Source organism: Lepidothrix coronata, unplaced genomic scaffold (genome assembly GCF_001604755.1).
Source record: "Lepidothrix coronata isolate B3197 unplaced genomic scaffold, Lepidothrix_coronata-1.0 Scaffold6, whole genome shotgun sequence".
Lineage (NCBI taxonomy): Eukaryota > Metazoa > Chordata > Aves > Passeriformes > Pipridae > Lepidothrix > Lepidothrix coronata.
In genome coordinates this window covers 2,638,653-2,662,207 of record NW_016690186.1, presented here as the reverse complement: position 1 = coordinate 2,662,207, position 23,555 = coordinate 2,638,653, and the positions used below count along the sequence as shown (strand labels likewise).

Sequence of the window (23,555 nt, the reverse complement as noted above, 5' to 3'; positions counted from 1 at the left end):
TAACCCTCAGGCCAGGGGTGTCCATTCCACATTTCTCAGACAGGCAGGAGATACCCTTCCAGGGCCAGCCACTAACCTCCTTGTGATATAGGACACCTGAGGTATTCTGCCAGCTGTGACATGGCCATAGAATCACTAAGGTCTGTGCCCAGAACTCATGTGTGGCCCAGACCCACCTTGGTCACCCACAAAAAAGGTTGGGGATCTCCCTTTGCCCAAGGCTGTGGGGAACTTCTAGCCCCCTGCAAGATAATGACAGGGGCTGCCTTATGTGTCCTTTAGAGCACTGTCCTCCATTTAGCTCAGTTTTGACGGAGGTAGAAGACAGGAGCATGGTCATGTCCCTGTTAAGGCATCCGCCTGTAGTATACAGAACAAGGGAAAGAGGAGCAGCCTGCCTCTCTGGTTGCTTCTCCATGCCTTTGTTCATGTGCATATCGATCTGTTAGCCTTGACTGGTGCATCCATTTTTATATACATGTTGGGCTGGCCCCCTCACCAACCCCATGGCCATGTCATGGCCACCATCAGTATTCTGCCTATTGTAGTATGTCCACAGCATCACCAAGGCCAGTACCAGGAGTTGGTGGCATCACTCTGTGACATGACAATGACCCTCTGAACATCAGGAAAAGTTGCTTTATTGTGAGGGTGACTGAGCCCTAGCACAGGTGTCCCCAAGAGGTTGTGGATTCTCCATCCTTGGAGATATTCAAAACCCGTCTGGAGATAGCCCTGGACAACATGCTCTAGGTGGCATGGCTTGAGTAGCAGCAGGGTTGACCCAATGACCTCCAGAGTTCTCTTCCAGTCTCAAACACTGTGTGATTCTGTGAAAACCCAGAAAACACTTATTTAATTATTTCCCCCTGACATTGCAAGTCTCTTAACCTTTGTCTTGGAAAAAATCATTTAAATGATTTAACACAAGAATTTGCTTGCAGAATTAAAGATATCATGCTTTCTGAATGCCCAAAGTGCTTAAGTGGGAGTCACTTTTTTTCAGTAGGGTTTTTTTCCCCTCCCCAGAATTAATTTTCTTGCACACTATTTGACCCTATAATCTGAGGACTTAAATGTGGTTCCACAGACAACAATATTTGTTATAAAGGACTTTGATTTATCTTCTAAGGATGGTCCATGTCATGCAGCAAATTTGATCTTGTACAGATATATGTGAGCACTTCACCTAAAAGCTTGCTTTCTTTTTTAATTTCTTTACTCAGTGTTGTTTGAATGCAGTGTTTGAGCATTATGCAGATTCTTGACTTTAAGGAAAACTAACTAAAGGAAAAGCACAATGTATCTAATCATATGACATACTGATACACAGATGGATTCTGAGCATGGATTTATGATTTTGTATTCGATATTACAAATCTTCTGCTACCTCAACTGAAAGAGTAGTGACTAGTAGGACGGGTAATCAGTCTGGTACATCAGTATTAACAAATATTGCATACTTATGTTGGACTGCAAAAGTTACTGCTAGACTTAGAACATTTGGGATTATGGTCAGGAAAACCAGTGTTGCTGTTGAGAACTCCTCACTCAATCACAAAGTACTTTTGTGAGACAAACTTCTTGCTGCACTATCCTTTCTACCTGTCTTAGCAAAGCTTCTTCCCTTTGTCCTTGCTCTTCGCCTGTTCTCTCTCTCCATCAACCATAATCTCCAGTTTAAACCTCTGTTCCAAACCCATACCAACCACAACGTTCTTTCTGAGTAAATCTCTCTAGCTTCTTATGTGAGCTGTGCTTTACCTACTTTACTGTTTATTTACTATGTTTATTTTCTCTGCCTTCCTATTCAGTTACTGCTTTTCTGGTGTCAATCTCTTTTAATTATGTAGGTAACCCCAGTTCTTCCCATACAGTTATCTTTCCTTATCCTGACTTCCATGCTCTTTGTTTCCTCATCTCCCACCCCAATTATCAATCAGATTTTTTATTTCTTCCTTCTCAATCTCATTCTTAAGGTATTAATGCAAACAGACCCACCTATGACACAGTGTTAGTCTTCTTTGAATTTAATTGTGTTTTTTGCCTTAATTCTTATAAATAGGGATCTTTATGAGCACAAGTGGAAGGTGAATTTTGGTCTGATTTGGGAGGTTTTTAGAGACAGAATTAAAAAACTTTTCAAGGTAACTCAAGGTTTGCCACTCTAATATGCAATTGAAACCTAGGGATTTATACATGTGTGATTTAGTCAATACAAGACATTTGAAAATACTTAGTGATAATACAGTGTTTGGTGACCTTTTTTTTCATCAAATTATAGCAAGTTTGCACTAATTATGTGTGAAACTTGATTCCTCCAGACCCTAGCCAGCTACATTTCACCAGATTGTTAAATGGAACATTGTTAAAAAGACTGATTCACAGTCCCTAACTCAAAACACAAAACTTCTTGCTTATTTTAAAATAAATTTGTTAAGATTTGTTTTATATGGGCTATCATCTCCTAGTTTCACTCACAGAAGATGGACAGAGGTAACTGAAAAGCAGGATATTAGAAAGATGACTGTTGCCCAGACTTCATTATAGGCGACTCTAACAATCTCTTTTATGATAAAGTGAAGCACACAGGAAATTTATCTATGCAGCCATTTATAAACAGATCCAGGCTGGCTTTGGCCATCATCCCAATCTGGCCAGAGGTAAGACCATTCCAGTCCAAAATATATATAGCTGCTTGAGCGTGACACTCCCCTGACTAGTCACTTAACCTGGGCCAATTAACACATGACGAGATGGCTATCCTACATCACAGAAGTGTTACGTTCCTAAACAGCTTCATGCAAGGTCAAAGCAAGCTAGAGTCTTTTAATAGGGACTGCTTCAACTTCACAAGGCTTGTGGCAGTGATATAATAAAAAGCACAGCTTGTTTTGGATAACCAGTGCTATTGTTAGATGAGGATAAAAGTGCAAGAGCCAATTAACACATGCTCTCATCTCTTTTACAGGCTTACAAAATGTTAGGGTTTTTTTAATGTCAACTGCCAAAGTTTACCCAGGTGCTCTCAGAGCAAATGATAAAGTGGGCCATTTCAGGAAGCTTAAACTCAGTTTTTCCATACTGCAAGCTGCTTAATCATGTACTCACCAGTGAGCATGTGTCATCATTGAAATTTAGTATTTACTGAGTGCCTTCCTCTTTTAAGAAATCTAAAATATAAATTTGCATCTAGGGAAGAACCCCTTGGAATGAAAATCTGGGTAGCTAAACAGGAATTTTGTTGTTTCCATAGGTCTTTATGTTGACACATGAAATGTAAAGTGTCTTTTTTGTTAGTAATATACCTGCTAACTCATTGCTTCTATCTGGCAATTAACTGCAGCAGTAAAAATTAGAGAGGGTAAAAAGTGGCTTTCCAATAAAAAAAATATACACTGACCCACTTTCATTTTGCCATACCAGTGAAGGGTTTTTTTCCATGATTTTGTAAGAAGAAAATACATATCTGAATCTCAGAGAATACCTTTGTTGGTGCCCTCATAATGCTCCAAGCACTTTTTAGAACCGAACTGTAGAATTTACTTCTGCTTTGACAAATCTCTCTTGGCATTTTTGAGACCTACTTTTAGGTGCTGTAGTGTTACATATGGAAGCACCTGCTTAGCCCTACTGTGGGACTCTGTGTACCTTTATTATTTGCCCAGTCTTGACACATGATTGATATTCTCACTTACCAACGTGCACACCATTGGTACCTTTGAGGTTTTTATTTTTCTCAGCCTGAAGATCAAAGAGAGTTGTTGCCTCAAACTGAACCATGTTAGTATATATCAACTAACTGCTAATTATTAGCTAAATAGCTAATGTTATTTCTTTGCATAGTTATATATATACAGCTACCTTTAGGCTTTTTGTTGCTGTAGTGATAAGGGATAAATCAGATCTTTAAAGAAAAAAAAAAACAATGAAGTGAAGTGAATTGGGGAAGTATTTAGTATTTGTTATTGAAATTCCAGAATGGATTATTTTAGCTCTGTGAGCTACGAAGTCTTTCAATGTATGAATAGAATCACATCTTTATATAATACAGAAGAAATTTTACACTAACCAAAGAAATAAAAATATTAAATGATCAATGGAAACTGGTTGAAATCACGTTGATATTCCATATACCTATCATAAAACTAATTGTTCTTATATGCAATTTGTTTATAATTTAAATTCTTCCTCTTATCCCTCAATGATGTTATAATTTTTGGACCCTATATGTTATTAGTTTTGCCAATAGTGTGGAAAGTTGGTTTGGAAGGACTAGCTGTGGTGTATTAAAAGAATACAGTAAAAGTTGAAATGCTTTGAGGAAAGAACATGACAAAGGAAGCTATTTTTGCTCTTTGTACCATATTTTTCACTTTCTTTTCCTACTATAAATGAGTGATGTGCCAGAAAAACTCATGATAAAGAAATAGAGAATACTGGAAGAGAAAAGGAGGAATGAAAGAGTATAGTGTTTTTTGAGAAAAAAATCTCCTAAGAACGCATTATTTCTCAAAGATTGACTATATTATTTATGATTGTCCAAAGCCACAAGGGGTACAGGTTTCAGCTAGGATCACTAAGACAGTAGTGATTCTTGAAAGCTTTTTGAATTCAGGAATTATTCCAAGTTAATGGTGGGCGAACAGCAAGCAGAATAGCTTTTCAGTGACTTATTTTGTTGCTTAAGCACTATAAATTTCTCTCCTAAGAAACATGCTGTTATTTTATTTGATTTAAATGAGAGACATTGACACTTATGGTGAGTATACAGAGCATTTGAACAAATTAGCAAAGAAGTTGCTGTATCCATATCTGTGTTGCTTCGGGGATTAGTTGAATCCAATCAATGAGGCAAATGCCTAGATTTAAATATCCCACAGATTTGAGGAGATTTATGGAGTTGTCTGTGTTCAGAATGGACTTTTACCAAAAGAATAAAAACCTGAAATAACCCAGTGCATTTTAAATCTGAATCTGAATACTCGTTTCAGTGCAATGTAACTCATCTTCCAGCAGTAGCAAAATAAGGTGCAATTTTCAGAACTAGTAACTTAATAAGAAAACTCTGAAGATTTGTAACTCTCAAAAACTTGTAAAATTTGTATATTTGGTTGCGATATCCAGTGTCTGTTGTATCTTTTCAAAACTTTAGCACGTATAAATGCTTTTTTCCATACAAAGAAACAAACTAACAAAATTTTCTCTCAGAAGAGAACAGAAGGGTTACATGGATATTTTGACTAACAAAGTCTTCCGGTGGAAGACCTTATGCAATAGTTAAGAGATACCTAGAAGGAAGAAACTGGAGATATGTCAAATATTCCTTTGTAAAATAAAGCCGATGAATGAATGTCAAAGCTGATTCACTAATATTTTCGAAGGACTGTCCTGCCAGGTGCCTATGGACCATCAGCACAGATGAACTTGAAGTTCTGGGCATGTTGGGGATATACCCTTAAGGGATAGCATTGTTAATACTACTCATTGAAAGAAAATCAATAAAACAAGCAGTCCTGTGTCCTCTTTTTCATATCGGAAATTCATGAAAATTTCACATTTTCCCTTTATTTCCTTCTTCTTAATTTTAAATTTGACTTTGTCTCTTCTGTTTCTATACAAAATTTTGTGGTATTTCAATTGCTTCAAAATTCAAACAAAAAAAATTTCTTCCAAAGTTTTCAAATTTTGTCTTGTGACCCTTTGAAAAACTAAATTAAAGTCTTTTTATTTGTATGACTCCATTCAGGACTTCAACTAGGTGTTGACTTCAAAAGTTCTTTAAAGTTTCTGTAGATAACACTAGCTCTCTAACTAACACCACTTAAAATGATGTTAGAGAACTGGATGTCACTGAAAAAGCTAGAAATTGAAAGTGTTGACATGAAATGGATCAGCCCATTAACACAAAATCAGGTTCTGAATTTTAAAATTTGTAGGTGGAACTACAGGATGTAAATTGAATAACATAATTTAAGACTCTGTTAGCAATTAGTCAAACAGAGCATAAGGTGATGTGTTTTGCTGGGTTTGGTCAGGATAGAGTAAATTTTCTTCATAGAACCTGATACTTGGCTACAGTTTGGGTTTGTGTTGGAAACAGTGTTGATAAAACAGGTACATTCTTGTTGTCGAGCGGGGCTCACACAGAGTCAGTGCCTTTCCTGCTCTCCATACCTCAGCACCAGTCAGCACGCTCGGGGCGCACAACGAGGGGATACAGCTGGGACCGCTGACCTCCAACTGACCAAAGGGTTCCCAGACCATATTGTGTCATTCTCAGCATACAGAGCTGGGGGAAGAAGAAGGAAATGGCTCAACGTTAAGAGTGATGGCATTTGTCTTCCCAAGTGTTGGGAGGAAAGGGTTAAAAATGGAAGAATGGCAAGGAGGATGTAGATTTGCTCAAGTGACCTTGAAGCTGGAAATACCAAGGTCTGGAGAATAACAGTGTGGGGAATCCCATGTATTATGCCTAATGCTGTTTATACTCTGTCTGTTTTGAGAAGTAGACTTTCTGTGTAGAGATAACATAGGTGTTTGGAGAGACTTGAAGGCACTATCACAAACGTGCTTGAGCTCCGTGTTTCGGGAGAGAGAAGATCAAAGCTCAGAGATGATAAAAGGCACAGGGTAGATCACAGCATTGTGGTAAACTACACATGTAGGCCCTTGGTAAATGGGTGTCCACTAGGATTGGACTGAGCCTGATGGTGCCTGCGTTCCCATTTGTGTCTCCACCTGGGTGTTGCTTCAGGATCCTCCTGTTAGCAAGGTAATGAAATAAAATTACTCTTTCCATTTCAGCTGTGGTTTTGTGGTTATTCTGGCTGCCTGCGCGTGTTGATTCACATGCCAACTCACTGTTACAAGTGATGGAGCACTCTTTTCCTGGAGGTGTCTGAACACCTGTCTGCCCATGGGGTTTTCTGGCTTTCACACTTCTGATTCTCTCTACCATCCCACCAGAGGGAGAGTGAGCAAGTGGCTGTGTGGTGCTAAGCTTTTGCCTGAGGTTAAACCATGACATTCATTCATGGTAATTTCAAGTATTTGTGTCTGAAATTCTGCAATTAATTTGTCTCATTGTATTAATTTGTACTTCTGAAATGCAATAGACAGCATTATTTAGATGTTTATATGGTTTTAATTTTCAGAGGCTTCATACATTTAATTTTAAAAAGATATAAATGTTCCAAATCCTCTGTGCTAGAAATAGGACACAGTGTTCTTCAAATACATATGTATGGCAACAATAGAGTTCTTACAGCAAGGCCACAGTTGATTTAGCACTTACACTCCACTAGAAAGTAGTCAGAAGAGCAGCCATTACTGTATGACTTACCTGACACTGCAGATGGAATGAACTTCTGCAGACATGCATGAGAACTCTGGTTGTCACTAACTTATGACTGATAGTGTAAGATGGCTAAATGATTGACTTAATGGTTGCATGCCTTGAAAACAGATACTAGATAACTATGAAATCTGACAGTATATTCAAGGCAACATACATAAAATACACTAATGTGGCATTTAAATTGGTCAAAACTGTCAGCATTTTAAGGGAATGTTTTTCTGTGTCTTCTACATCCTACCACAACTGAAAGTTTCAAGGTCTTATTTTTTACTGTGTTATCAAAGATCACTAAGAAGAGGGAAGTGTCCATTTTGAAGATTTGGAATTGACAGGCTTCACATTGTAGTGCCAAGCAGTATTTTAATTTTGACTGTATGGACATGTTTTCTGTGTCCTGGAGTACGTATATGAACCCATGAGAGGGGTTTGTTTGTTTGTGGTTGACTAAGTTAATAAATTTGTAGTGTAAGATGTCTGTCTTTAATTAAATTGTTTGAAGACAATGGTGAAATATGGATATAAAGAAAAGAGTAAGAAGGTAACAAATTTTGTATATTTTTGTTACCCCTGTATTGTAGTCAATACAATTCTCTGAGCTTATATTTAACAGTGTTAACATATTTCAAGACTTGATGCCTGAAGTTAATTCTGAAAATTTCTGCTAGATAACTACTGGATAACTAGTAGTTCTTGACCAAAGAGTTATACTTTAACTAAGTGTAAAGATGGCATTTGCATTGTTTATAACAACACTATGAAATATTAGTGGAAAATTGAAAATTAGGTTGGGTTTAAATTTGGGTTGTCTTGATTTTTTTTTTTAAGTGGCCTTCCTTATTCCATTAACTGTTTCTTGTTGGTTTGTTCAAGGTTTTTTGTTAGTTTTTAAGTTAAAATTCTCGTATTTTTATTGAGCTTTTCAGATGGAAAGAACATAGCAAATTCTGATGAATTTGAAATCTATGCAACACAGTAGAAAACAATGGCACTCTCTGGGGCCTGAAATCCATGAAATTTAGTAGCAAAAAAATAATGCCACTCTTTGAGACAAAAACAAATGGTAAGATTTAGATGTATAGAGCGCCCTTGTAGTATGGGACCTAATTATTTTTTGTATAATGCTACTGTCCCCACGTTAGAAACAATGTCTCAGTTACTTTCAAAAGAATTATAATAAAGACAAATTTTAATTTTTATGGAAGTGGATTCAATAATCTTTACACTTCCATATCATATGTTGTGCCCAACTCAATGATTTTTTTTTTCTCATCTATAAATATAAGAAATCTTTTTATTTCAGTTTTTTTCCATGTCTGACAAAAGTTTCATGATTATCTGTTTAATGAAACTATTGCCATTTTACAAAAATATATTAGAGATTTTTGCTACTGTTATTTCTCTCTTTAATCTTGTTTAGCCACTGAAAATCGTCAGAACAGGAAGGCTCTTTTTCCAGTTGTAGCCCGGGTTTTTTTCATTTATTCTTTTCTTTGCCCAATAGAATTCTCAGTCATTATCTCAAATCACTAAAAAAATCATCTTCAGTCACGCATTGCCATTCCTTGGCAAGGGTTATGTGTGTGCATGTGTGTGTGTGTTACTTTCTTTTAGGTTTTGGCAATACCAGCAAGACTTGGTTATGGTAATGAGTGATTTCAGTCTACCTACAGTTCACTTTTGGTGTCAAGGAAGCATTCAAAGTTTTGAAAGTTACTTTTTGTTTTAATCTCTAGAGATTTCATCATTAACTGTCCCCTCAAGTCTCTCAGTGTACACCATGATTTGGATTTTCAAAGAAGCCTCAATACTTCTAAAGGTTCAGCACCTGGTTCCTTTTAACGTTTTTTGAAAGTCTGTATCTGAATCTGGTTTTGTCACTAGGGAACCTTGATTATTCGAGGGACTTTTAATTTTCACTCTTTTGTTAGCTATCCAACCATCCATATACAGTTGCATTTTCAGGCAACTTGCCCAGAGACAGCTTCATTTAATCCTCCCTCACTTTTATTTGGGTGTTTCATGCCTCACTCCTCAGAAAAACTCCACTCTGTGCCTTTTCTTTTTCCCCCTCCTTAATTTTTCCCCTCCCATAAAGTTTGTTTGATATTATTTACAAGAATTATAAGATTATAGATGTGGGTTTATGAAAATGAAACTTCTATGGCTACTAATGGCATTTGGAATTAAGCAATTGAAGCATCTTTAGCTTTTATTTTGCTAAACTATATTTAACCTTGGGATATTTTTCAGAATAGTCATGTTTTTACTTGTGTCCACATTAGGAATATAGCCCTAGTCCTCAGTCTCTTCCAGTATGTGCACAGCACCACTGACAAGTATGATCAAAAAGGTCAGTGTGGGCTTCCTGGGCTCCTTGTATCTGTTAGCACATGGGTATGAGTCAACATTGGCTTGTATTTGCCAACAACCTCAGATGACAAGCTCAGCATGTGGGGTTGCCTCATTCCTGATCTTGCTAAAGCCTGAGTTTTCTTCTGTGTTGCAATATGAGCTAGGACAATGTAAGAATGATGACAAAGGGGCTTGACTTTTCACATGGAAGCCCTGGGCTGGCTCTACTAGCTGTAGAGTTTCTTCCATCATCAAGTTGATGAAAATGCCTTAATTTAATCACATTTGACTTCGCTGAGAAATGCTTGGACTAGTGTACAATTTTTTTTCCATCCAACTAAATTTTTTAAAGCCTGAATAGTACAGCTGAAGAATTGAAAACAACAACTGGAGAAATACTCTTTTGAGTCTTAACTAACTCCTTACTTATTCAAGCCTTGTATTCCATCTAGGTATAACCTGATATTCTACTCACATGATGTATGAGTGATGAGAGGTGGAGCAGAAACCGTTCAGGTTTCAGCAGTTTCTTAGAGATTCATTCATTTAGTCTCCAGCACTGTGGAGAGCTTGTGTTGCTACAAAGAGACAACCATAAACATCTGAGAGGCAGAGCTCTGTGGAGAGAGCAGGAGTTATGCTGAGAGATGGCATCAGCAGCTTCTGGAGTCCTTGGGAAGCTGCTGTAGCTTGACAGCTCCTTCCATCGGCAGTCTGGAGGAGGACTTAGCCAGAGCCCTTGTAGGCTGCAGAGTGGTTAGGTAGAGCTGGCACTTGGGGAAGTAATCACAAGGGTGAGAAAAGAGCTGCCAGGAAAAGGGGTCAAGATTAATAGATAGATGCACTTAGGTCTGCCTGCAATAATTAGGAGTTGCTGGTCAGGTTTATGTACCTTCCTTCAGGAAAAAGATGCCTTCTTTAGAATTTTTACATCAGAAAACCAGATATATTAGCTCCAGGTAAAGCTTTCTGAATCCCACTCTTAATATACAGTCTAACTAAAATTCTGGTTTTATGCTTTCATTTACCCATGAATCTTTATTTGGGCTTCAGTGCCACCAACAGAGAGTTTACTTTTCTCCTCATCTATATTGATGGACTTCAGATATTTCTTCTACCATATTAAATCCTATACTTATCCCAGATAGTTTTGATTTTCGTGCTACCTTCAAGGTTCTGTCAGACAGCATAGCAAATAAAGATGAATAAATATGATTGATTGATACTGAACATGACATATCAACTTTGTTCTCTGGCATGGAAATTGAGCAATGCAAACACTACAAATAGACATCAGCAAAGGCACTTTTGGGCTGGGATGCTAACTTTGTTTTAATGGTATTGCACTTGACAAATTTTTGACAAAGTAACAGTGTCATCTTCAGCAGTATTCAAGACTGATTTTGTGCATTGTAGATTTATGGGTCTGACTAGAAAAAAAAATCAAATTATCTTCTGTTGTATGCATTGAATAAATATCAAATGTTTATTCCTGTTAGCAAAATGGCTATAGCTTGTATATATTTATTATGGGAATATCTGCTCACTTGTCTTCAGCAATAATTTTCAACTAATGGAGTACTTAAAAGTTTTGCTTTGGATATTTATGTCTTATTTGGCAGGTATTATTTCTATACTTGTGCTGATAATTTAAACATTTAAAAGAGGAGAAAATGATGATTATTTTTATCAGTGGCAAAAGAAACAAAACAAACAGAAACAAAATTTGAGCTGGGTACATAATTACCTTTAAACTTCTCAGAAAGTGGGATGCAGCAGGCACACCTCCATAAGGCCACTGCGTCATTAATGCAGATCTGTGTGTGCCAACCCAGCTAAAGCTCCCAAAGGAATCCACAGTCAAATGTCTGTCAAATCAACCAGAGCATTGGATAGGAGTTCATGAAGGCTTAATGTCAGGGATGAGAGAGCAATTGGTATCTGATCTGACATGAAGTTAAAGTGGCAAAGGCAATCTAATACAGCATCAAGCATGACAGAAAAAACTTAAACTTTCAATCATGTTTAATGTCTGAAGCAGCTGGGGGGAGGGAACTGATGCAAACCCAGTGCTTCAAGTCAGGATGCAGCATTTGTGACCTAGTACTAGAAGACTTAAGGCTGTATTTGCCATATTATTCTACCATGCTTCTAGTTAAATTCAGGGACAATATAACCACAGGAACACAGTGCTTATCCCAACGAGTTTGAACCCTAAAGAACAGAGGAAACATGCATGCATATCAGAATACGAAGGCAACAACTTTCATGAGAGGGATAGGCTATCATCCATGTGATGATGTAGGTTAGGTAGGTGATAGGTACAAAACAGGATGCTTCAAACCCATAACAGACAGAAAAAGATGGTGCCTTTTATTTCACTACATATATTTGCGTTTGAAATTTCCCTCCCCCCTTTTTTTTTTTCAGTTTTTTAACTCTGTCATTGCTTTCTGTGACATTAGAAGCAGATAAAATGCTCTTATGGGCTCTATTAGACTCCTAATCCATAGCAAAATGGTATCTAAAGGACTTCCTGCACCTGAGATTACTCCTTTGATTACTAGCCCTTAATAGATTTCTCTTCTACAAACTTCTCCCATTGCTTTTTAAACTCATGTAAAGGTTTATCATCCACATCCCCTTGTGTCAGGATTCCACAGAATTGCTATGAGCTATCAAGAATTTATATTTTGTTAGGTGGGTTGCTTTTAGCTACACTAGTTCAACGTCTTTTGTCTTATTTGGACTAGTCCTTCCTTTTTTATCTTTTCAGTGTAACATATGACTTTATAAGGGTGGGTTTTTCGCTTTATTAGCTGTCTCTTTTCACAATTTGAACAACCCTCACGACTGTCCTTGATTATCTAATCTTTCCCTAGTTCCTTTTTTGAGATAGTTCTGGGGGTAGTAGGAACTGCAAAGAACACCCAGGATAATTTTATACAATATAATATAATATCATATTATTTGATGTATTTTTATTCTATTTTAAATTTTATTTTCTTTTTTACTGCTCCTGAGTATTGAGCTGACATTTTCATTGAACAGTTTATTACAGGACCATTCTAAAGATCTCATCCCTGAGTGGAAAAAGTAATCTCAGAGCTCATCACCTTGTATGCAAAATTGGGATTTTTTTTTCCAAATGTGCACCAGTGTGAGTTTACCTACACTGATTTCATCATTATCAGTTTATTTCTTCTTGCCCTTGTTTCTATTGCCTTGAATAACTATCATCAGCAAATTTTGTCTTCTCGTGGCTTCCTCCTCCCTTTTTTCAGATGATTTAAGAAAGTGTTGAAAAGTCCTGAAACAGCAAAGATCCTGTATGACGCCACTTTATTTATTAGCTAAATGAGCTTGAAGTTCAGCCACTAAAACTATATTAGGCTATTTATGTGTTTCCTTATTGAATTTCCCCCCTTCTTTAACAATATAGGTGCTGAATTTTATTTAGGTGCTCATGTATTTCTTAAATACCAAATTTTTAACAACCTTGAGCAGATATGATGAGTCAAGGATACAACTTGACAGACTTCCTTGAACCATGTAAGTGTTTTTTTTTCTGCTTAGCTAGACTCTTAGTATTTTTTACAGAGAAAATTTACAGAAACCTCATGGTTTTCCAGAGATTTTATAGATGTGATATGATGTGATACGAGTGGAAGCAGTTGCCAACAATATAAATAATGTATGTAAACAGTACTAGCATTCTTTATGTGTTCAGTTTCCATATTATGTGGTTGTGGACAACATTTGTGCAGGGAGGTTGATCCTAAAGTTCAATGAAACCATTAGAAAAACTTGAATTATCTTCATTTCAGAAGCATAATTATAAATTAAGGAAGAAAAAATCTCCTGATCTACAGGTATTAATAAATTAGATGGTCTTAGGAAATCCATCAAGATAGCATTTAAAATTTTAGATTCAATTGCAAAATTGTTTCTGTAAAAATTGTTACATCAAGGGATGCATTTATGTATACATTTTTTGCTGATAGGTCTTGTAGTATATGGTAACTATAATAATACAAATAGAGTTTACTTACTTGTTGATTAATGGACAGTTTTGAAAAGTTTGTAGCTAAGACAAATGGTGAAGAACACTTAGAGAGCTCCTTAGAAGGACGCCTATAAGGAAAAGTCAGTGAAAAGCCCAGGAAACTTTGGGAAAGAAATGCAAAAATATACTGGGGCAGTAGAAGGGTAACGCTTAAGTGAAGGTGTGTCCAAGGTCACAGAAGTAAGTTGGAAAGACAATAGCTGAGAAAGTGGGCAAAGAGGAAATGAGGAAAAACCCTTCTGTCACACCAGAGGATCTGAACTCAGCCCTAAGATCACTTCAACAGAGCTATTAAGTGCACTGGAGTGATCTTGTGAAACTCTGGTTAATAAATGTGCGTACACGAATGTGCAGAAGGACATGTGTGTATGCATGAGCTATGCAATATCTCTTCTGAAAAAAAGCGAATGTAGCCTGTCATTGAGGATGAGCAGCGTGGCAGACAGACTGGAATGTTCGATTCCCATGAAGGGGTCAGTGACTGTGAATATAAAATATAACCTAAAGGCCAAGGGAGGAAGTGCTGCAGGATGGTGAGATGTGGGGAGTACTAAAATATATGGGATTTTGGAAATCTGGCAAGTGTCTAGATATGTAGATCTTCAACAGATCTGTGACAAAAGTTTATCTGAAAGGGTTTTTTTAGAAGTACCTAGTTTGAAAGTATTTCCTATAAGTAAGAGTATGAAACAGGGCATACGGTGACTTTCAGCCAGTTTTGATCAAAGCTCAATACCAGGGCTGTATTTTTGGGTGACAGATGATTCACATTCTACTTTTTAACATTTATACATCTGGGTTTCAATGCAGTATTTGGCACTTTTGATTGCACTAGATTAGACTGTTACATTATCGTTCAATTCAAAATGTTATTTTAAAATACATATATTAAATTCATTGAACTGGGCAGGTTCCCAAACCTTCACAGTAGCTCTCTCTTGTAATGCTTTTCTGTTTGAAAGTAGAACATGTCAGATAATATCTGGAAATGAAGATTTAAGGTAGTCATAATCTTATTTGAACAATAGAAATAATCACATCAGGCTAATGCTCTAGGGATTACAGATTCAATCACTTTTAATACTTTTTTGAAATGTGCTTTCACACCAGAGGTAGGTCGGTGTGCATTTAATGGGGGAAAAATATAACATCTGAAGAATCAAGTATTTTTTTGTTTTTATTGTACTTTAATAAAATTAATTTTAAGGTCACTGGGATTTGATCAAACAATTCCCTTAAAATCAATCAAGGATATTGATGTCTGTTGTTAACGCTTTTGCAAAAACAATGAAACAGCAAAAGAGAAAAATTTTATTTCAACAATAATATTTTCGTTAAGACTGAAACATCGTACAGGAACATGTTGAACTCATCCAAATTTCAGACAGGAAAGGTCATTATCTTTTTTGCTTCTAGACTAGAAAAGACTAGATTAAGTGTAACTGTATGCATGTTACCAATGGTGATGTGTGTTCCGTCTTGTCCAGGCTTTATTCTTATGCCAGCAAAACAAAGTAGTTTTTCATTATGTAAGTGAATAGTGAAAGTGAATAGTTTCTGAACAGAATTAATTTAGAAGAACCATTATGCAATGACAATTTCAAAATCACTGACCTGACATACAGATGATTTGCAGTGGTTTTTATTCTACTTTTTAGGCTTATGTTTTTTAAGCTGCTAGAGTGTGTTCCATATGTTCAGTGGAACACAAGCTGTTTTCCACACAGTTCTATGTCAACAAAACTGAATATTCAAAGTATTGTCTAAACTCCTAAAAACTTCAAAGTATACTTAAAATTAGTGGAATGTCCCAGATCACAATTACAGTCCCAGATCAAAATAACACTCTAAAATTGCTACTTGTTATAGAGAAACTCTAACAATGAAGTCCCCATGACTTTAAGTGGGTGTCCTGAAGATTTTTAAGCATTTAAAACCAAAGGGTTTTTTTTTTCTCTGTGTTTACATATCTGTTGGTTTTTCCAAAAGAACCTTTGTTTGGCTGAGACATTTATTCCATGAAGGCATCCTGTGTTGGCTTGAAGGTATAAAGATTAGAAAAATCCAGAACTCTGTTATCAGTGACAGTTTGTTTTAATAGCTGGTCATGTTAGAAATGTGTGCATCACTTGCCATTTGAAATAGCCATCAGCTGCTAAACACTCATTCTTGCTATACCTTCTTCTACTAGACTGAATGGCCTTTTAGTACCCCATATTTTCAGTCCCTGATATCTGAAGTATATATATTTTGCATTCAATGCCACTCTTAATGTTTTTTTGTTAAGCTAAGTGGGTTGAGCTGTAGGTGTCATCTGCAGAAATGCATTTTCTATTCCACAAGTAATACTTGTCACTGTCTTCCATCTTCTCTCTGTTTTTTCCACCCCTTTTTCCATAATGTGGACTAGAGAACTTTTTATGTTATTCTGATACATCTCACTACTATCACATACATATAACCACTATTCCCTTATTATGTTCCCTGATTATGTTGTCAGTTTTTGCAACAAAATTGCATTGACAGTTTATGTCAAATTGTCTATATGCTGTACATGTGTTATTTTTATGGTACAGTCTTAATTCTGCCAATTATGAAGTCTTTTTCTCAGTATATAAGTTTTCATTTGCAAAGATAAATTCATTTTGTTTAATTCAGTTCAACCCAGTTCCCTATTTACTTCTATTTCAGTTGCTTTATCTTTGGTCGATTTTAGGGTATAAATGTTTGTTTAATGCTTGCTTAGAGACATGCGATCAAAATGATAATTAAGACTCTGGTACAGAAAGGTGTGTATGTAAATGATTAGCTTTTTCAGAAACTAAAAACTAAGTAGAGTACTTTTGCAAATCTCATTTGTTATTCCATGGTTCAAAAAATACATTTCCACAGTTTTGAATCAAAAATTTATGGAAATCTTCAGGTTTGCCGAAGAACTTTCTGGTTCCCACAGAAACCTTCAAGTTCCCAGAGAACATATCAGCACAGTCAGCCTAACATACTGAGGTACATCGAAAATAAAAAAAAAGGAGCTGGTAAATGTGAAAAAGAATTTAATTTCAAACGTGTGTTTGCAATGTAAAAAATGTTCATGGCTTTAAACTATCGTGTCCACTTTTTGAATTTTTTTTTTTGGCTTTTGTCCCCCTTAAAAAAAAAGTGAGAAAAGTCTCTTTTTTTTTTCAATTTTGTTTCCCTGTTTTGCTATTCATTTCCTTACTGATAGTAGCAAAAGGGAAAAAAAATAAAAATTAGGACATAAGTGGAGAAGTTCTCTCAGTCATGTGAAGAAATTATAATTTATTGCAACTACTATTGTTGCAATGATTATTTGAGACTAAATCTTCTGTAATTTTTTTTAAAGCTTCTAATTCTGTTGGAAAAAAGATAAAAAATAGACTCCCCAAATGAAGTCTAACTTTAGCAAAATTTTGTCAGATATAATGTTTAAAGCAATGGTGAGCATTAGAAAAATTTAAAGGGAGAAGTTTTGGACCCCTCACCCCTGACAAACTGTAGAACATTACTGTAAAATCTGAGCCCTTTCTAATTACCAATGGGGTGAAACAAGGTTGCGTTCTTGCACAAACCCTATTCACAATCTTTTTCAGCATGATGCTCCAAAGGGCCACGGCAGACCTCGATGATCAGGACGGTATCTACATTCAATATCGTACTGATGGAAGCCTTTTAAACCTAAGGTGACTGAAGGCCCACACCAAGACCTTAAACCATCTTGTCCGGGAGCTGCTTTATGCTGATGACGCCGCCCTTGTTGCCCACACAGAAGCAGCCCTGCAGCGTTTAACATCCTGCTTTGCAGACGCTGCTGAGCTCTTTGGGCTGGAAGTCAGCTCAAAGAAGACAGAAGTTTTCTATCAACCTGCACCTCAGGAAGTCCCCCATCATCCCCACATCACCATTGGCCAATCAGAGCTCAAATCAGTCCAGTAATTTAATTACCTGGGCAGCCTCACCTCCTCAGACAGTAAGATCAATGGGGAGTTAGACAACAGGTTAGCAAAGGCATATAGTGCTTTTGGAAAACTCCATAAAAGAGTAATAAACACTTGAAGAAAAGTACCAAGATCAGTGTTCACAAAGTCATAGTGCTGTCTACTCTTTTATATGGTTCCAAATCATGGGTCATCTACCGCCACCACCTGCATCTCTTAGAACGCTTCCATCAACGCTGTCTCTGTACAATCCTAAACATCCACTGGTCAGATTATGTGACCAATACATCTGTTCTAGAGCAAGCAGCAGTCACAAGTATCGAGGCCATGTTGCTGAGAACACAACTACATTCGGCAGGACACGTCTCAAGGATGAAGGACCACCACCTCCCTAAGATCCTGCTTTATAGTGAACTTGCCACTGGCTGCCGCAAGAGAGGAGCCCCGAAGAGAAGATACAAGGACTCTGTGAAACAACATCTCAGCCTTGGCCATACTGATCAACATAACTGGTCTACTCTGGCCTCCAACTGGGCGGCCTGGAGACACACCATCTGGAGACACACGCACGCAGGATCACTCTCAAGGAGAAAAGACAATGCAGAAAGGTTTTCAAGATTTTTGTAGCAGAAGAATGGCAACAGGATTTTGTAACAGGCAAGACCATATTTATGAAATTCCTCTCTTCTTCCCTGCTTATTTTTAAGTCTTGATTGAGCACTGCCTTAAAATAAATTCTCCAATAATTGAACAAAAGTTTGTATTATCTCTTGAATAATTCAATCAATATATTCCACTATCTACAAAATTAGTTAATCAGCAAAATATTTGTCAGTCTATTCAACCATACAATATTTTTATTCTAATCTTAAGTAATATGCAAGAAATTTTCTTCCATTTTGAAAGATGTTATGCAGATGAAAGGAGCCTTCGATGTAAATTTTTAAAGAAAAGAATGTATGTGCTTAACTATTGAACAGTTCCTTTTAATCTTAAAATTGCTTAGGGTACTAATACTTCTCTGTTCTAATGCAATCAATTTGAATGGAAATAATTTATGCTATTGAAGTAGAACTCTAAGTAAAACTTGCTAACCTACTGAAATGCATTTACTTGGCACAAACTATACTGTAAACCTTCATCCAAATTTTTGAGCAGTAGTTCAATTAGAGTTCATTGTAAGTTGAAAACTGTTATAAATGTGGTTTAGGATAAGGACTGAAAAATACCAGTTGTAAAATATAGAAATTATATGACGGTTTTATAGACAATAATAAAAATGTGATTTGGAGTTTGGTTTTTTTCCTCACGCATGGACTCAGCACATGAGATTTTCTCTTTATAGAAGTTTGGCACAAATTTGAGAAATCTGTGAAAAGTCCTGCATATACATGGGTCATATTTCCTTTTTATATTAATAGTAATAAATATTTATGATAGATGAATCTTCACGCCCTATATGCTTTTATTCTATTAGGTTAAAAAAAACAATCTTACCTTCGCTACAGCAAGACCTGAATCAAGACCCAGGTTTTCTTTAGTCAATTGCCTGTAATTGGCACTTGATCCAGACTTAGTTAACCATGCCAGTAATAGGTTCCTGCATTTCTTAAGTTAATACATATTTTTGAGAGCCCAATGCCTGTGTCTGTCTACGTATATATAAAGACAAGGGCACTTTATTTGGTCCCAGCATTAAGCCTCCATTTCCTTTGGGAAGTACTGTAGATGTATATACATGTACTACTTTTCCTGAGCTCAAGAAATATCACTTGTGCACTATACAGCCTTAAAAAATGGGTTTTTTAGAGAATGCAGGATAGAAATTATTCATGTTTCTATGAATATAGATACTTCTGACTAATAAAGCCAGGAGGAACTGTGAACTGCTTCATCCTCTCTCTGCATGCTTCATTGCTTTTCTTAAAAAGTGAGAATAATGATTTCCTACCTTGCTTTTCCTAAGAGTCCCACGGAGCTGAATGCTTGTAATACTGTACTATTCCAGGCACTGTGGTGATAAGGTCCATGTAGTGGACCCTTCTCTCCACTCAAGACTACCAACACCAGAATTGTAGACCCTGTTTACTTTGTTTGGAGGCTTACCTGCTGCAGTAAATCCCAGTCTGTTAACCACCCACTGGAAATATGCATGCTAATGATCCCACTCAGCCTGATTTATTCTTAGTGAGACACCAAGGTGGGCAAACTGGGCTGAAGTCAGCTCACCAGCCCAATTTCTGCAGATTGGGCATAGCCAAGGAGTCCTAGAAGGAAGAGGACTAGCTTATACTCAGCCCTGCAACAGAAGCGCAGGTAGAAGAAAGGCACACATATAGTTCCAGATAAATTTTTACTTATCCAGTTTAATGCTGCTGATGATCTCTTCAGCAGTTCTCTTCCCAGTTATTCTTCAGTCTGACTGAATGGGCCTGCAAACAGCAAATAACAACTCGTGAAACTAACGTGCGTATGCCTGCTAGTCACCAGCTCTGCTCATGTGAGTTTCAAAAGCCTTGTCTGACCAGTCCTGACATATGGAGCTGCTCAGGGATGAATCATGAAAGAAACATATGGATTAAACATTTATGGCATTAAGAGTCTTACTGAAGCAGAAGGTGGCCTGTGTAGGCCTATAGGGATGATTCAGAGTCACCCTTACATTTTCTTGAGGGTGAGAGGAAACTTTATTCCGTTTAATGTCATATTTGCAAACTCACCACTCCTTTTATATCTGTTTAAAAAGTTCACGATAAGATTGCTTGGAGAAAAACAGCATGACTTGGTAATTAGGGTGCAGGATTAGTTTGTGTAGCTGATAGCATTCCTTCGAACCACACTGATCAAACCTCATGTCTTTCCAGATGCAGGGCTACCAAAGCAATTTTATGCACAGCAAGGCTACAGATTTATGTACCTTCTCCAGGCTGTATTCTTATTACTGAAGTCATCCAGTCTCTAGCTGTTGAATTTTTTCAAAAAGCCTGCTCAATATCTGACATTTAAAAAAAGAAAAAAAATATGCAGAAAACAAGTTCAGTACTCTGTCTTCACTGAGGATGTTGAAATCTGCCAAGTTAAACCAAAAAACTCTCATAATTAGGGCTAGTGCTTTTTTACACCATAAGCAATCTTCAAATCCCACTTGCTCCTGCTGTAATGGAAGTAGCTGAAACAAGAAAAAGGCAGAGATTAATACACTGTCTGCACTGCTGGTCTGCCCATCTCCTCCCTGCTTTCCAGCTGCTGGGGGATGAGGATGAAATCGCAGGCCCTGTGAGAGTGGTTTTCAAGTGGTCCTGAACCGGAACTTTTATTTCTGATGCAAACTAAGAAGCTTTTGACAAGGCAGCTATTGGCATCTGGCATTTTTGTAGCAAGAATGCATGCATTTGAAAGCCATTTCCTTTCGCGTTTGAAGAAAATCACAAAAGGCAAACTGATATAACAGATGTATTATAAATAGGAATAAAACACACATGGCTAATTCTTAGCTAGAAATTTCATGAAGCTTCTCTGATGTTGTATCCACACGTGTGTATATAAGTTATATATAGTTAATTCTGTATTTGAATATGTGCATCTAATTCATATGCACTACTCATAATTCAGTCACATAATGTGATGCACATTCACTATGCTGTGATAAATATATATATCACATACCTGTGTGGTAATCACAATCATTTTAGTTTAGCTTCCATTTTTCTTTCAGACTCTTTCTTGTTGATTTCAGTTGCAGTTTCTTCTAACAAAAAAAATGCTCTGAAAATTTTAGGAATCATAAAGTAAGTAAAAATTCAGAATAATTTTTAGTTAACTTATTTTTGTGAAAAAAGGAGGTTTTTATAATTTATTGACTTTAAAATGGTTTGGGTAAGATTTGGTTTTAATACTATAAATTTGGGAGTTTTGGCTTTTTCTGAGTGTTCTGGGGATTTTTGATTTTGTTTTTTGTTTGGTTTGGTTCGGTTTTGTTTTTGTGAGGTTTGTTTGTTTGTTTGGGGATTTGGAGGGTTAGTTTATTTTCTTGTTTGGTTTGGGGGGTTTTATAGGTAAGTTAAAGCTTCCCACCATATTATTTTGGCTTGTATGCAAAAAATTGTTTATCTCCGTTTTTACAATTTCTCAAAAATCCATTTTTTCAAGCAGTTTCCAAAGCATTAGTCCCAACCTTGAAGTGAGATACATATATGTATGGGAACTGTTAAATTCCCTCCAGAGATCTTTCAGTCTTAGCCTTTGTGTTAAGCAACAAACACTTAGATCACAAAGACATGGATTACTATAAATTGTGAACGCATAACTTAATTATTTTGGAGGTGTGATTGTAGAACTGGCAAATTATTTTTTATTAATTTGCTCATGTCTCTATCTCCTGTCCATGGATAGAGGCTGTAACAGAGATTTCTTTCTTACATAGCTGAGAAAATCCATTTGATTTAAAACCAGCTGAACTTTATTTACCTAGATGAATTAATACCTTCCCTTCGAGGAAGACTAAAGCAGTGAATTATACCTAGTCTTGGGCTGAGGGTGATCAACTAGGAAAGGGAGCTATCTCTAAGGAGAGGGAACAAGAAAAGAGTGAAGGGAACAGAAATCTTTCTAACTATAGTCCTCCAAACTCTCAGCAGTTTTTTTCCGTCACAACTTCTTAGTCTCTTTAAACTCTCCAAGCCGAGCCCGCCAGAAAGTTGCTATAATAGTTCATGGTCAAAGACATGGTGGATACACCCATCAAAGAGAAGCAGCCCAGGATGCAATTTATAAATGTTTGCCTTCAGCCCAGACCTATGCATACTAAATAGCCTAAACAAGGTAGGTGTGTAAATATTTTGTAACTTCATAACACTATTAGTAGCAATTTGTAACTGTTAAGCACTAACCCATAGATAATAGTCATAACTGCAGAGAGGTAAATTGAGATTTGTAGCAAAATTGCACAGATAAGGTGCTGGAACACCTATGCAAGTAGTAAGCTAATGATGTAGATCAGGCATGAAAGAAACCAAAATAATCTTGCAGAGCTTGGTGGAATCAAAATAATCCTGAAGAATAAGTGAGATGAAGCCAAAAAAAAAGATGAAAAAGGTTTAGTGACATCAAGGGTATTTGAATTTCCCTTTTTCTTTCGAACAGAGAACATAAAATAGCAATCATAAGCAAGGAAAGGACAAAAAAGAAAGAAATTGCCTGCCTTTGTTCCGTAATCCCTTTTCACAGGCCTTTAAGCATTGGCCACCTTGAACTTGGGCACTGAGACCATCGAGGGACCATAGTCATGAAGAACATCAACTCCATCATATTGTATACTCATAACTAATTTAGGATAAGCTTGTTTAAACCTATTTGAAAATACAGAGAGATAATTAATAGTGAATAAGAACTAATTTTTAGCAGTGTGGATTGCCGATGAATGTCAATCTAGTAAACTATTGTTTCCAAATTTGAAACAGGCCAAAGTTTTCAGTCTTTTAAACATTGCTATCACAGTGATCTCTAATTCTCTTAAAAGACATGGATATATTTCCATATATATACATATATATGTATAATCAGTTGCAATAAGTTGAAGACAACTGCGATTATGAATCATGTTAGTAAACCTTGCTAAGAAACAGGATATCTTAGCTTAAAATTCTGCTGATGATGTAGCTATTGGTTAACTGGTAATGCATACAAAGTGTGTATAGGTCTGCTTGTGTAAAACTGCAAAGATACACTGTGGGAATGGTGCATTTTCCAAGGCAGTATGCCTCCAATCTCTAATAGATCAAAACAATACTGATGTGATACAATCCTTTGTACACCAACAAAA

At 36.6% G+C, this 23,555-nt stretch overlaps 2 long non-coding RNA genes across 2 annotated transcripts; one reads left to right on the top strand and one right to left on the bottom strand.

Annotated features, from left to right (window-relative positions):
- Positions 1 to 696: 696 nt before the first annotated feature.
- Positions 697 to 20,563, bottom strand: LOC108505258. Its single transcript, XR_001877436.1, has 4 exons — positions 20,455 to 20,563; positions 19,841 to 20,166; positions 6,178 to 6,292; positions 697 to 830 (listed from the first exon to the last, which is right to left on the bottom strand). It is a non-coding gene; the product is annotated as an uncharacterized LOC108505258 (long non-coding RNA).
- On the top strand, positions 20,143 to 22,549 carry LOC108505255. The gene is made up of 3 exons (XR_001877435.1): positions 20,143 to 20,234; positions 21,450 to 21,522; positions 22,396 to 22,549. It is a non-coding gene; the product is annotated as an uncharacterized LOC108505255 (long non-coding RNA).
- The last annotated feature ends 1,006 nt before the right edge of the window (positions 22,550 to 23,555 follow it).